The sequence below is a fragment of the Microtus pennsylvanicus genome, chromosome 6 (genome assembly GCF_037038515.1).
Source record: "Microtus pennsylvanicus isolate mMicPen1 chromosome 6, mMicPen1.hap1, whole genome shotgun sequence".
Classification (NCBI taxonomy): Eukaryota; Metazoa; Chordata; class Mammalia; order Rodentia; family Cricetidae; genus Microtus; species Microtus pennsylvanicus.
In genome coordinates this window covers 109,031,373-109,043,911 of record NC_134584.1, presented here as the reverse complement: position 1 = coordinate 109,043,911, position 12,539 = coordinate 109,031,373, and the positions used below count along the sequence as shown (strand labels likewise).

General features: G+C 43.7%; 1 protein-coding gene across 1 annotated transcript in view; it reads left to right on the top strand.

The window, feature by feature from the left end:
• The window catches only part of Hydin (HYDIN axonemal central pair apparatus protein), a 294,282-nt gene that overhangs the window by 65,614 nt on the left and 216,129 nt on the right, over window positions 1–12,539 (top strand). The window lies entirely within an intron of this gene.

The window sequence follows — 12,539 nt, the reverse complement described above, 5'->3', positions numbered from 1 at the left end:
ACTCAAGAGAGCAGTCACATGTGATCTAGACTGAATGCGTGGCTGCAAAGCACATCTGTGGGGAAGAGACAAGGAAGTTCTTTGTCTTCTGCATTTAATTATTAATCTATTGATTCATTGATTGTTTGTCAAGACAGTATCTCACTTTGTAGCCTAAGCAAGCCTGAAACTCATTGTGTAGTCCAGGCAGGCCTCAAGCCTCAAAGACCGTACTTCAGCCTCCCTAGTGCTAGGATCACAGGTGTGAGTCACTATATCCAGTTTCCGTATTTTTAAATCTTCAAAGTTTTTTTTAATGTTAATAGGAAAAGTAAGCAGACAGCAAAATTATAAAGTCAAAAAGTAGCCTTTTCCCCCCTGCAGTACTGTTGAAAAGGATGCTGGGTGTTTTAGTGGGGAGGGGGGCGTCTTGCTAACACTTACATTACTGTTTGTCATAACTTCGCACAATTCTCTTTGGTTCCCCAATATGAAAGGCAAGTATTTAATTTACCTTTTTCTTCTCTTTCCTCCCATATGTTCTTTGAGTTATAATTTGCATACAGAGCCGTCCTGTCTGTGCACTTTGACAAACCCAAGTAGTGGTATCGCTACCACCCAAGTGGAGATATAGAAAACCCTATCACCCCACACAGTTCCTTTGTGCCCCTTTGCAGGCAACACTAAGCCCCATCTCACCCTTGACAAGCCAATCATTCTTATCACATTTATTTTGTGGGTTTTATTTACAGCTTTAAATTACATGAAGCCCTAATGGTTTTGTCCCCTGAAGCTGATGACGTCTCTTGGTGTATAAAGATATTGGTAAACCTAACCTGCCCAACACTTTTCTGCTACCTTTCCCCGGCTCTGCCTTTTATGAACCTTTCCAGTTTTTTTTAATAAGCTGATTATTGATAAAACCATAGTTAATCCTACTATTTACATAGATGTCACTTGAAGACGATGTGTCCCTAGCGGAGGTCTCTCCTTTATACACCATCAGTCGCTTGTGCTTCCCACCTCTACTGTGCCATGTGTGGGTTGCCCTGGATACTATGGATGTTCTGATTATTTAAACTGGGAGGATGAGAGATGAGTCCACAGCCACTGAAGGGCAGCCAGCCAGCTGCCCAGATCCCACCCTTCTCTGCACCTATGAAGTCACGTTCCCCAGCCAGCCTAAGAATGCGCAGCAGGATGGGCTGCCAACCCAAGACTGCCAGCCTCCCCATGAATACGCCTATCCTCTTAAATGTTATGGGGATAATTTTCTTGCTTTCCTGTGTAAAGTTACCATCTGTGTATTCATCCCTAAGCAAAAGTGGTCTTGGTTTCCTTTTTCTTGAAATTCTGTGTGGGATTCATGCCATATAGAGCCTATGTTGCAAGCACCAAGAACATAAATTTGTTCCATAAATGTTCAGTGAAAAAGCAAATAATTGAAACAGAAATATAAGCAAATGGGTAACCGCATTCTGCTTTGACTGGGTGATTCCCTGCACATGGAGGCGGGATGTTCACGATGGCCCTGCCATGAGTGCAGAGCGGATGAGGGGTTTTGGATCGGCAGAAATCTCCTTCGGTGCCACAGCCCAGCATCCAGGACACCTGGCTTCTTAGAGGATCTGCAGGAAATGTTTGGGAGGGCGGCCGTATTCAGATGCAGACTGGAAATATGCCAGTATATGACCCCCATGCCACAGGTGGTGGGACCTCCTCCAGCTCCCTGGGGACACTGTTCTTGGCATGGGTCCAGGGGGCTGGCTGCTCTCCAGGAGGTTCCCAAACAATGCACCACGAGTTGTATGCATCTATTGTTTCCTGTGGTTCCAAATTCTTCCCCAGCATTCTTCTCCTGGGTAAACCGAATGTAATTTTTCCATCTGTGTGACAGTCTTCTTTATTTTGTTAGTCATTTCCTAACCGATTCAGTTGCCAAGGAAGGGCTCTGTTTACATAGTAATTCCATATTATCATTCCTGTGAGCTCCGTGTAATTCTGTGTCCTTTGGAGGGCTGTTGATGATTGCTGGCTCTTATCATCAACCAGCTGGCAAGACCCCCTGGCATTATGTCACTAAGAGACATTTGCTAAGTGCATAGAAAAGCTCTTCCCTGCTGGCTTTCCTTTCAGTTGCCTTTGCTCTAAGCTACTGTAGTACTTGGTTTTCTCACCTCTCTGCAAAATACCTGACCAAAGCAACGTAAGGGAGGAAGGGCTTGTTTTAACTTTTGGCTGGAGAGGGTACAGAGCCCATGTCAGTGAGAGCAATGTTGCTGAGACTCCTCACATCTCCACAGACCAGGAGGCAAAAGACTTGGGCTGGAAGTGGGGCCTGTAACCCACAAAGCTTGTTCCCCAAGAATTACTTTCTCCAGCCAGGAACTTCCTAAAGGTTCTAAAAATCACTACTACTACTACTACTAATAATAATAATAAAAAAGCAACAAACCTCAACCAGACCAAGTGTGAGTCCATGGGGGACATCTCACATTCAAGCCCCAATGGTAACTATGTTCATAGAAGCAAGTTCTGATTACTTTTCACACTTTTTAAAGAAAGAAATGTGTGTGTGTGTGTGTGTGTGTGTGTGTGTGTGTGTGTGTGTGTGTCTGTGTCCAGAAGAGGACATCAGATCCCCTGATGCTGGAGTCACAGGTGTTAGGAACCCAACTCCGGTCCTCTGCGAGAGCAGCACATGCTCCTCACTGCCGTCATCTCTCTAGTTTTATCAGTTCTGGAAAATTCTCATCATCTGCCTCTTCAGTGTTGCCTTCTTATCTTTTCAGCTCTCAAGATGATTGTAGAATTTATCTCTTCTTCGATCTCTTTGTCTCTGATCGATTCTGTTTTCTATTGGATTTTTATTGTGTTTATCTACGTGTGTGTGTGTGTGCGCGCGCGCGCGCGCGTGCATTTGGCACAGCACACGTGTGGAGGACAGAAGACTGCGGAGCCAGTTCTCTCCTTTTGGTCCTGGGGATTAAACTCGGGTCGTCAGTCTAGGCAGCAATTGTTCTTACACACTGAGCCTGCTTGCCAGCCACTATTCCGAGTATTTTATTCTAAGTTCTTTCTTTTATTTGATTAATTATCTCTTTAGCTATGTCTATTCTCGGCGTACTCATCTATCCAATTTTAAATTTTCATTGGCTTCATTTTTAGAAATCATGTAATTTCGTATTTATATATTTTGTTCTTTCATTGTTGTTTCCGTTTCTTATTATGCCTCTTCAATTTTTTGAGAATGCTATGTTAGAGTTTCTTTAAGAATTTTCCATTATGTCCCTCTTGGGCTGCTTGTGGTAGCCCCTGGTTTTCCTCAGCAACGTGACTGTTCCTTCAGATAGTTGGAAATGTTTGTACTGTAAAGTCATTGAGCATGGATACTGGATTTTAAACACTCTCTTGAGTAGGGATTTTGTTGGGTCTTCTTCCACTCTTCCACAGTCAGCTTCTGCTCCTGGAACCTGTCTGGTGATGTGTAAATTTGGATTGAAAATCTGCACCTGGGCCTTGGGTTTTTCCCAGGAGCCTCTTCCCCTCATCAGTCTGCTGGCTAGATGACAGGCCTCATCAGCCCATCCTAGGCCAGGAGGTGGAATTTTCCTAGGCTTTGTTGTTGTTGTTGTGTTGTTAGAGGAAGATTTTCCAGAGTTCTGGGTTTATGCAAAGATCTTGGTTCAGTTCTCTGTTCCCAGATAAAAACAAGTCCTTACACCTTCTTGGTGTGAGGGTAAAACAGGAGCCACCAGACCATAACACCTGTGCCTACTCTGCAAAGTACTGGGCTTTCTTTGACTTAGTTTACTAGGCTTGGGCGCTCTTCATTTATGATATCTGGTATTGTCCTTCCTTTATCATGAAATTAGATAAAGACCACAAGGCATGTTTACCATGTTTTTAATCAGAGCTATCTACTCTTTACATATGAGGCAAAAGGACAATCTGAGTTAGTAACCCTGCCTTGTTGGCAGGTCACATAGTTAGCAATCTTTATGTTTTTCAAGTGGGTGTCCTTAGAGAGCCTGCACCGGACCCAGGTCTGGTCATTCATTACAAATGTAGATTCTTGGGCTTCATCTGTGTTTTACTGAAGCAGAATTCTGAGAAAGTGATGCTGGAGACTACGTATTTAAAATGAGGACCAGAAAGCAATTCCAACAAAGTTGCAGGATAAAAAATTCATTTCCAGAAAAAAATGGGTTGTATTTCTATATGCTAACAGTGAACAGTGGGAAGCTGAAGTTTCAATATTGCTTAAATAGCGTTAGGAATATAAATTACTCAGGGGTAAACTGGACAACCTGCAAGACCTGCACGGTGAAATGGATGAAGCATTGCGGCAATTACAGACCTGTACACATGGAAAACCACACTGCCTGCAGTTAGTGAATTTAGTGTTGTTCCAACTGGCACTCCCTCCCGCTCTCCCATTTGTCTGTAGATTTGCTGCGAGCAAAATAATAATCTCAACTGCTTTTTAAAATAGGAATATACACATTGGTTCTGAAATTCCTGTGGAGGGCCTGGAGAGATGCTCTGTGGTTAAGGGCGCTGGTGCTCTTGCAGAGAACCGAAGTTCAGTTCCCAGCACCATGCAAGGTGGCTCCCAGCTGCCTGTAACTCCATCTCCAGGGCGATTTATCGTCTGTGTAGGCATCTGCTGGCACCTGTGCGCGCTGTCTCTCCCTCTCTCTTCCCCTTCTCTTCACACATACACACACGCACACACACACACACACACCTAAAAATAGTAAAAATAGATGTCTCAATTTCCCATGGAAATGCAGAGAACCTAGATTACCTAAAATAACTTAGGGAAAGTCTGAAGCGAGAGAGCTGCTCTGCCTGCCTGGCTTCCAGACGTCTAACTGCAAGGCGGCCATCTTTATACTCTGTACCCATGAACTGTAATGTAAATGATAAACAATATGCTGAAGATACTGAAAATACCACCAAATTGGCCTCTGGCTAGAGCTTGCTCTAGGTAGTTGGCCAAATGCGCGCGCGCGTGCACGCGCGCGCGCGCACACACACACACACACACACACACACACACACACACACACACGTAGATAAACACAATAAAAAGATACACAACAACAAGATACATAAAGGACTTAGATTTTCCTCAGGGAGCGATATGGGAAGATGAGCCAACAGACACCCTAGGTTTTACCTAAGGAAAGTAGGAGGCCCCTGTGTTTCCACAGAACAGAACAGGCCAACTGCAGCAGCCCCTTCTGCATTTCTTTTACACAAGGCCGTGCCAGGGAATGTAGGAACTGAATGCATGGCTTGCTCCTTTGGTCAGTCCAGGGGCCTGGGAAATTACCACAGATTAGGTAGGTTATAAACAAGAGAGACTTTACGCCCCCTGGTTTTGGAGGCTGAACTTGTGAGATTGAGGCAACCACTTAGGGCTCTTTTCTCACAGCGCCATCTTGGATGAGTCCTTACCCCATGGGGGTCCCTCTGGGCTCTTTTGTGAGGACATGGACTTCAGTCTTTCTGAAAGGTTCTCTGTTTGTCATCTATTCCTCTCCCCAAATTTCCATTTCTTAATCCCTTGGAGATGAGCATTTTAGTGAGTGAATCTGGAGGCTGGGGGCAGCGGGGAAACATGACAGGCAGAGCCGATAACAAGCTTTTGAAGGCCTGTGCTTTTCATTTTCTGGTGATTAATGCAGTGAGGTCTGTTGTCTTTAGTGATTTCAGGCTCATTAAATGTACCCCGTGGAGCATCCCTTTGTCTCTGATGAGTAAGGCCAGTTTACTCCAACCATACACAAGAAGCTACAGTTATTTTTTAAATGCTTTAAGATCTGGCTTGTCTAGGAAAGAGTTTGTTCTTGCAGTTTAATGCTCTTCTGTGTTTGTTCTTCTGGCTGCTTTTTGCCAAAACAAGAAAAATATCTGCTTAGAAAATCCTGTGAAAAAGGGACATTTGTAACATGACCCTAAGATTTAGACAGACCCCTAGAGATGCAGGGGTGCTGATTTCTGCACTCATTCTGTCCCCAGTACAAGAAGTGGCTATCTACAGACAGGACAGAAATAATTAATAATTAACAATCCCCAAAGAAACAGTGGTCCACCACTTTATTACAACACCTGTCTGTTTTGTGTTTGTTTGTTTGTTTTATGTTTTGTTTGTTTGTTTAAGGAGGGCAGCCAAGGCAAAGATTGAGCTGGAGAAAGTTTAGGTCTGGTAGTTATCAATAGCCCTGCTGTTTATCCCATGATGCATTAGCAGTTCTCTCTCTCTCTCTCTCTCTCTCTCTCTCTCTCTCTCTCTCTCTCTCTCTACCAGTCTGCAAATCGGAATCTCAATAAAAATACATTTCACTTGACCATAGAGTCCAAGTCATTGCCAAGAGATTTGAATTCTGGAGTAATGGTGAAGGCTGGCAGTGTTTGAGTGCTCTGAAGGTTTTACTTATATTCTAGAGCAGTGGTTCTCAATCTGTGGGTTGTGATCCCTTTGGGGTGGAACGGCCCTTTCACAAGAGTCTCATATCAGATATTTATGTTACAATTCGTAACAGTAGTAAAATTACAGTTACGAAGGAGCAACAAAAATAGTTTTATGATAGGGTTCCCCACGACACAAGTGACTAGATTGAAGGTCCCCAGCGTTAGGAAGTCTGAGGACCCCTCTTGCCTGGTATTTGTCATCACGGATGTCTCCTTTCCAGGGTCAGGTAGAGTGAAGAAAACCCTCTGAATAGATTAACTGTCCCAATTATTGTAAAGATAATTCATGTTTCCTATAGTCAAAGTTATAGCTGCCTGAGGACCATGATGTTGCCCCAAACTGGAATAACAAAAAGACAGTATCCTTGTCCCAAAATATAAAAAAGCTAAATAGCAACAGAAGACAGTAAGATACCCCAAGGCATTATAATGATGGCAACAATGATTTAAAACTGTTGCTTTGTGCCAAGAAAAGGATAAACTATGTTACAATTCACCACTCAAAGATAACTATGCTACAATTCACCAGCTCAGAGAGGCTAAGGTAACAGGGCTCAAGGGGAGGGAGTGGGATGCTTGGATCTCCCTGGGAAAGGGAAATAGAAGAGATTCCCCAGAGTAGACTGAGGGTGGGTGGGGATGGGAACAACGGGGGATCAAGTTTGGGGGGGGGGTTGGACTGAATGAGACTACTGAAAAGTGGGATGGGGGGCGGATTTTAGGGTCAGGTAGAAAACTGATGCAAGGGAAACTCAGAAATAGCCAAAGATGACCGCATCTGAGACTCCTAGCAATAAGCAGACACATACCCTGAACCAGCCATCTCCTGTGACCAGACTGGTGCCTATCCCAATTGTCATCAGAGAGGCTTCATCCAGCAGCTGGTAGAAATAGATGCAGAGACCCTCAGCCAGACATCAGGCAGAGCTTGGGCATTCCTACTGAAGAGAGAAGGAAGGATTGTTGGAGCCAAGGACACCAAAAGAAAATCCACAGAATCAACTAACCTGGGCTCACAGGGGCTCACAGGGACTGAACAACCAGGGAGCCCACATGGGACTGACCTAGGCCTTATGCATATATGGGACAGTTGTATAGCTTGTTGTTTTCTTGTGAGACTCCTAACAGTGGGAGCAGGGGCTGTCTCTAACTCTTGCTGGCTTCTGGGACTCTATTCCTCATACTGGGTGGGCTTGCCCAGCCTTAATACAAGGGGAGATTCTTAGTCTTACTGCAACTTGATATGCCATGTTTTGTTGATATCCATGGGAGGCCTGCCCTTTTCTGAACAGAAACAGGGGAGGAGTGAATTGGGGAGGCAAAAGGGAGGTGAGGGGGAGAGCATGTGAGGAAAATCTGTAGTCGGGATGTAAAATAAATAAATTAATTTAATTTTTAAAAAATACCCCCTAAAAAAACCAGAATAGCTAAAACAACCCTGTACAATAAAAAAACTTCCAGAAGTATTACCATCTCTGATTTCAAGCTCTACTACAAAGCTATAGCAATACATACCACATGGTATTAGCATAAAAGCAAACAGGTGGCTCAATGGGATCAAATCGAAGACCCAGACATAAATCCACACACCTATGGGCACCTGATTTTAGACAAAGAAACCAAAATTATACAATGGAAAAAAGAAAACATCTTCAACAAATGGTGCTGATCTAACTGGATGTCGGTATGTAGAAGAATGCAAATTGGTCCATGTCTAACACCCTGCATAAAACTCATATCCAGCTGGATCATAGACCTCAACATAAATCCAGATACATTGAACCTGACAGAAGAGAAAGTGAAAGTAATCTTGAATGCATTGGCACCGGAGACAACTTCCTGAACATCACCAATCACACAAGCACTAAGATGGGACCTCGTGAAACTGAAAAGGTAAAATGGCGGCCTACAGAATGGGAAAAGATCTTCACCAACCCCACATTCAAAAGAGGCCTGATCTCCAAAATAAATAAAGAACTCAAGAAATTAGATGTTAACAAGCCAAATAACCCAATTAAAAATAGGATACAGTTCTAAACAGATAATTCTCAACAGAAGAATTCTGTTCTAAGAATGCCCGAGAAACACTTAAAGAAATAGTCAATATCTCTTTAGCCATCAGGGAAATAGAAATCAAAACAACCCTGAGATTCCATCTTGTACCTGTTAGAATGGCTAAGATCACAAGGAACAGCTCATGCTGGAGAGGATGTGGAGCAAGGGGAACACCCCTCCATTGCTGATGGGAATGCAAACTTGTACATCCAGTTCAGAAGTGGCAGTTTCTCAGAAAACAGGGAATCAATCTACCTCAAGACCTTTATCCATTCCTCAGCTGAGGGACATCTAGGTTGTTTCCAGGTTCTGGCTATTCCAAATTAAAGCTGCTATGAGCATAATTGAGCACACGTCCTTGTGGTATGATTGAGCATCCTTTGGGTATACAGCTCTTGGTACCCAAAGGATGCTCAATCATACCACAAGACTGCCTTCCTTAAACAAACAAACACACAAAAAGCAAAGAAATAAACATGTGTTGTAATAAAACAGTGGGCCACTGCTTCCTTGGGGGAGGGAACAGAGAGGAGATTGAAAGAAGGCCTGGGAGGAGAGGAGGGTGAAAAAACTCTGGCTGAGATATAAAATAAATTAGTTATTTTTTAAAAAATGCCCAAAGAGATATGAGACAAAAAGTTTAAAAAAATGTTGCTTGGTAGTTCTGAATTATTTAATACTAAAAACTGAACCTAATAGGCCATCAAAAGTGTTTTAAGTATTCAAAGTCATGTACAGAGCAAGTATGCCCATTTGCCCAGAATTAAGCCCAGCCATTGACAACCTGGACCTCACTGTTGTGTGCATTGTCTGTATGGGTAAGGAAACAAGCAGTTGAGTGAAGAAGCCCACAGAGTGGGAGAGACCCCACCAGCTACCCATCTGACCGGGGACTGGTGTTCAGAGTATACACAGAACTCAGAAAACAAATGACCCATTCAGAGATGAGCTGGAGATCTAGACAGAGCCCTCGAAACAAGAAATAAAAATGGCTAAGAAATACTGCAGTAAATATTCACCATCCTTAGCAATTGGGAATTCAAATTAAAATGACCTTGAGACTTCATCTCCCCCACCAGACAGCACAACTAATAACAAAGGCTGGTGAGGTCGTGGAGGTGTAGGAACTCTCATTCATCCATTCTGTGGTGCTGGGAATTCAAATTGGTGCGGCCGCTCTGGAAATCAGCCTGGAGAATTCTCAAACAATTAAAAATAAATCTACCATATGACCCAGCTATACTTCACAGATATTTGCTTTATAACGTCTATTCACAGTAGCTAGTCAGTGGAAACAACCCAAGTGACTGTCAACAGATGAATGGATAATGAAAATGTTATACGTATACTCAGTGGAATAATATTCAGATATAAGGAAAAGTGAAATTTTACATGAAATTTACAGGTAACTGGATGAGCCCAGAAAAGATTATATTGAGTGAGGCAACCCAGACAGACAATCGTTGAATGTTTTCTCTCATTTGTGGTTCCTAGCTCGAAATCCTCAGATGAGCGTGCACAACATGGAGTAACCATAGAAACCAAGAAAGTATGCTACAGGCAGGTAGAGGCAAGGGGTGGGATGCAACTGGAGAGAGGAGGGAGGTTAGTCAATACAGACAGAGAAGGAGAGACAAGGGACAGATGACACCAAGGTAACCAAGGTAGTTTGATAAGACCTCAAGGAATCATTATTTTTATATTTACCTAAAATTGTAATTGTACACAGTGTGTGTGTGTTTTGGGGCTGATAGTGTTCCTCAGCAAGAGCCATAGACTAAAAACAGACTCCAGTACCAGGTACAAGAAACCTCCTTATGAATAGTTGGTCAGGGTAGTCCCAGTGTCTCCCAAAACAATATAGACCTTCATTTCAGCCCTTTGTTGCCTCTTGGGAGTAGAGGGTGGACCTCCATTGCTGAAGACTCAGCACACTTAGGACACAGGATTTGGATGATTAGGGCTTTGTTTGACTTGAAAAGCTCCTTTCTGCAGTCTGGAAATGATACTAGAAAATGCCATGCAGGCTGCCAAGGCGGGTAAGCAGTCATACAGCCCTACTCAGGACTCATATTTTACATGGAAAAGTATAACTCATATTTTAAGTGGAAAAATCAGGCAGAAACTTATATTAACTGTTTGATATAATTAAGCATAGACAATAGGCACCACAGTGTTGGCAATAATTATCTTGAGATGGTGGAGTTAGGAAAGACTTCCATATACTCTATAATTTCCAGTTGATCTTCTATTATCTAGCGAAGATATTTCCATATTATAAAAAGGGAAGACCCAGAGTAGCTAGCTATGTGATCTGTGTTGACTCGGGTCCACTATGGATGTGTTAAGTCACACGCTTTTGAGCCCATTCCATGGCATCTATGGAATGAGGTAGAAAAAGTTCCGTAAAGTATAGGAGTCTAGGTCAGCTCCACAAAATTAGACGGCTGGTTCTCTAGGTCTTCCTAAACACAGATCAAGACAAACAGCGTCCTTTAGCGTCTTGTGGTGGCTTCCTCCCCTTTAGGATTGGTATCCATCCCTGGTCACCCTCTGCAGAACCAGACAAACTACCTGGCTTTATTAAAAACTTCAGAATAATGTTCAGACTCGATTCAATTTTAAATTATTTTAATTTATACATTAATTGTATATATAATAAATACATGCCACAACATGATATGTTAATATGTAAAAGCAATATGTTATGACCAAATCAAGGTATGAGTACATTCATTGCCTCAGCCAATTATCATTTGTTTTAATATTCAAAATCCTGTCTTCTAGCTATTTTTTATTTGACATAATTTTTTGATTCTTTGGGAATTTCACATCATGCATTCCAATCCCACTCATTTTCCAGTCCTTCTATGTCAGCCCTCCACCCTTGTAACCTCCTCCACCAAAGAAAAGGAAAATAATAATTAATAAACCCACTTCACTCCTGCATCTTTCCCTCCACTCCATCGTATATGCTTTGGTTGTAGTGGTATTGCAAACTGTGAGCTGCGGTGTGTCACACAGTAGACCCTTTTGCCCAAGAAGCTTTACTTACAAATGTTCATTTCAATGAGTGTTTTGGTCTGGTTCAAGACCTCTGGCTCCTGGCACACCATCACCACTTGGTCCTCACCAACGCCTTTGTGATATCCGCTAATAATGGAAATCCTGTGCCTAGCTTCCGTAGGACCCACCCCTTCTGGTGCTCCAGCAGGTCATAGATGGGGTAGGTGTTGGGGAGGGCCAACTCAAAGCCCTGGATGTGAGCCTGGGTAGTAGCTGAATTGGTCAGCCTGGGCCTCTGCCAAAAACCACCCCCCAAGACCGGGAGGGGGCAGACCAGCTCTTCCTCATCCATGCCACCACCAGGGCCAGCGAGGGATGGAGGCCAGCTCAGCATAGCCCTTGGATGTCACTGTGGCTTTAGGCAGCAGTCCAGACCATGAGCATTCACGTGGTCATGGACATCAACACAGATCCTGGCTGCGGTGGAGTCGCGGACCCAGACATGTCTCAGGTAGCGCAGACCGCTTACATCAGCCTGTTCCTCACCGCATTGCAATCCAGTTCAGCCTGTCTTCCACATCACATGACCGCTCCACTTCTCTTTCTCTCCCGCTTCTCCACCGGACATTTGCTCAACATAGTGGTACCCAGGGTCAGGCCTCCAGTCATGGTCTTCCACCACCCGTGCTGCAAACGGGCCTGGCTTCTAGCCATTTTGAAATATATAATATATTCTAGCTTCCCTGCTGTACAATGGAACACTAGAATTAGTGTGTGTGTGTGTGTGTGTGTGTGTGTGTGTGTGTGTGTGTGTGTGTGTATGCACGTGGGCACGCGTGTGTGTATGTGTGTGATGGTGCTGGAGATGTGCATCCCATGCTCACACTCTCCACTGAGCTCTCCTCCCCAGCCCTATCTGATGTATTCTTCACCCTCCCTGCCTCTGCCCGGCCCGGCCCTGCCTCTGGTAATCACTCCTCTACCCTCTACTGCAATGGGACCAGCTTTAGCCTCTG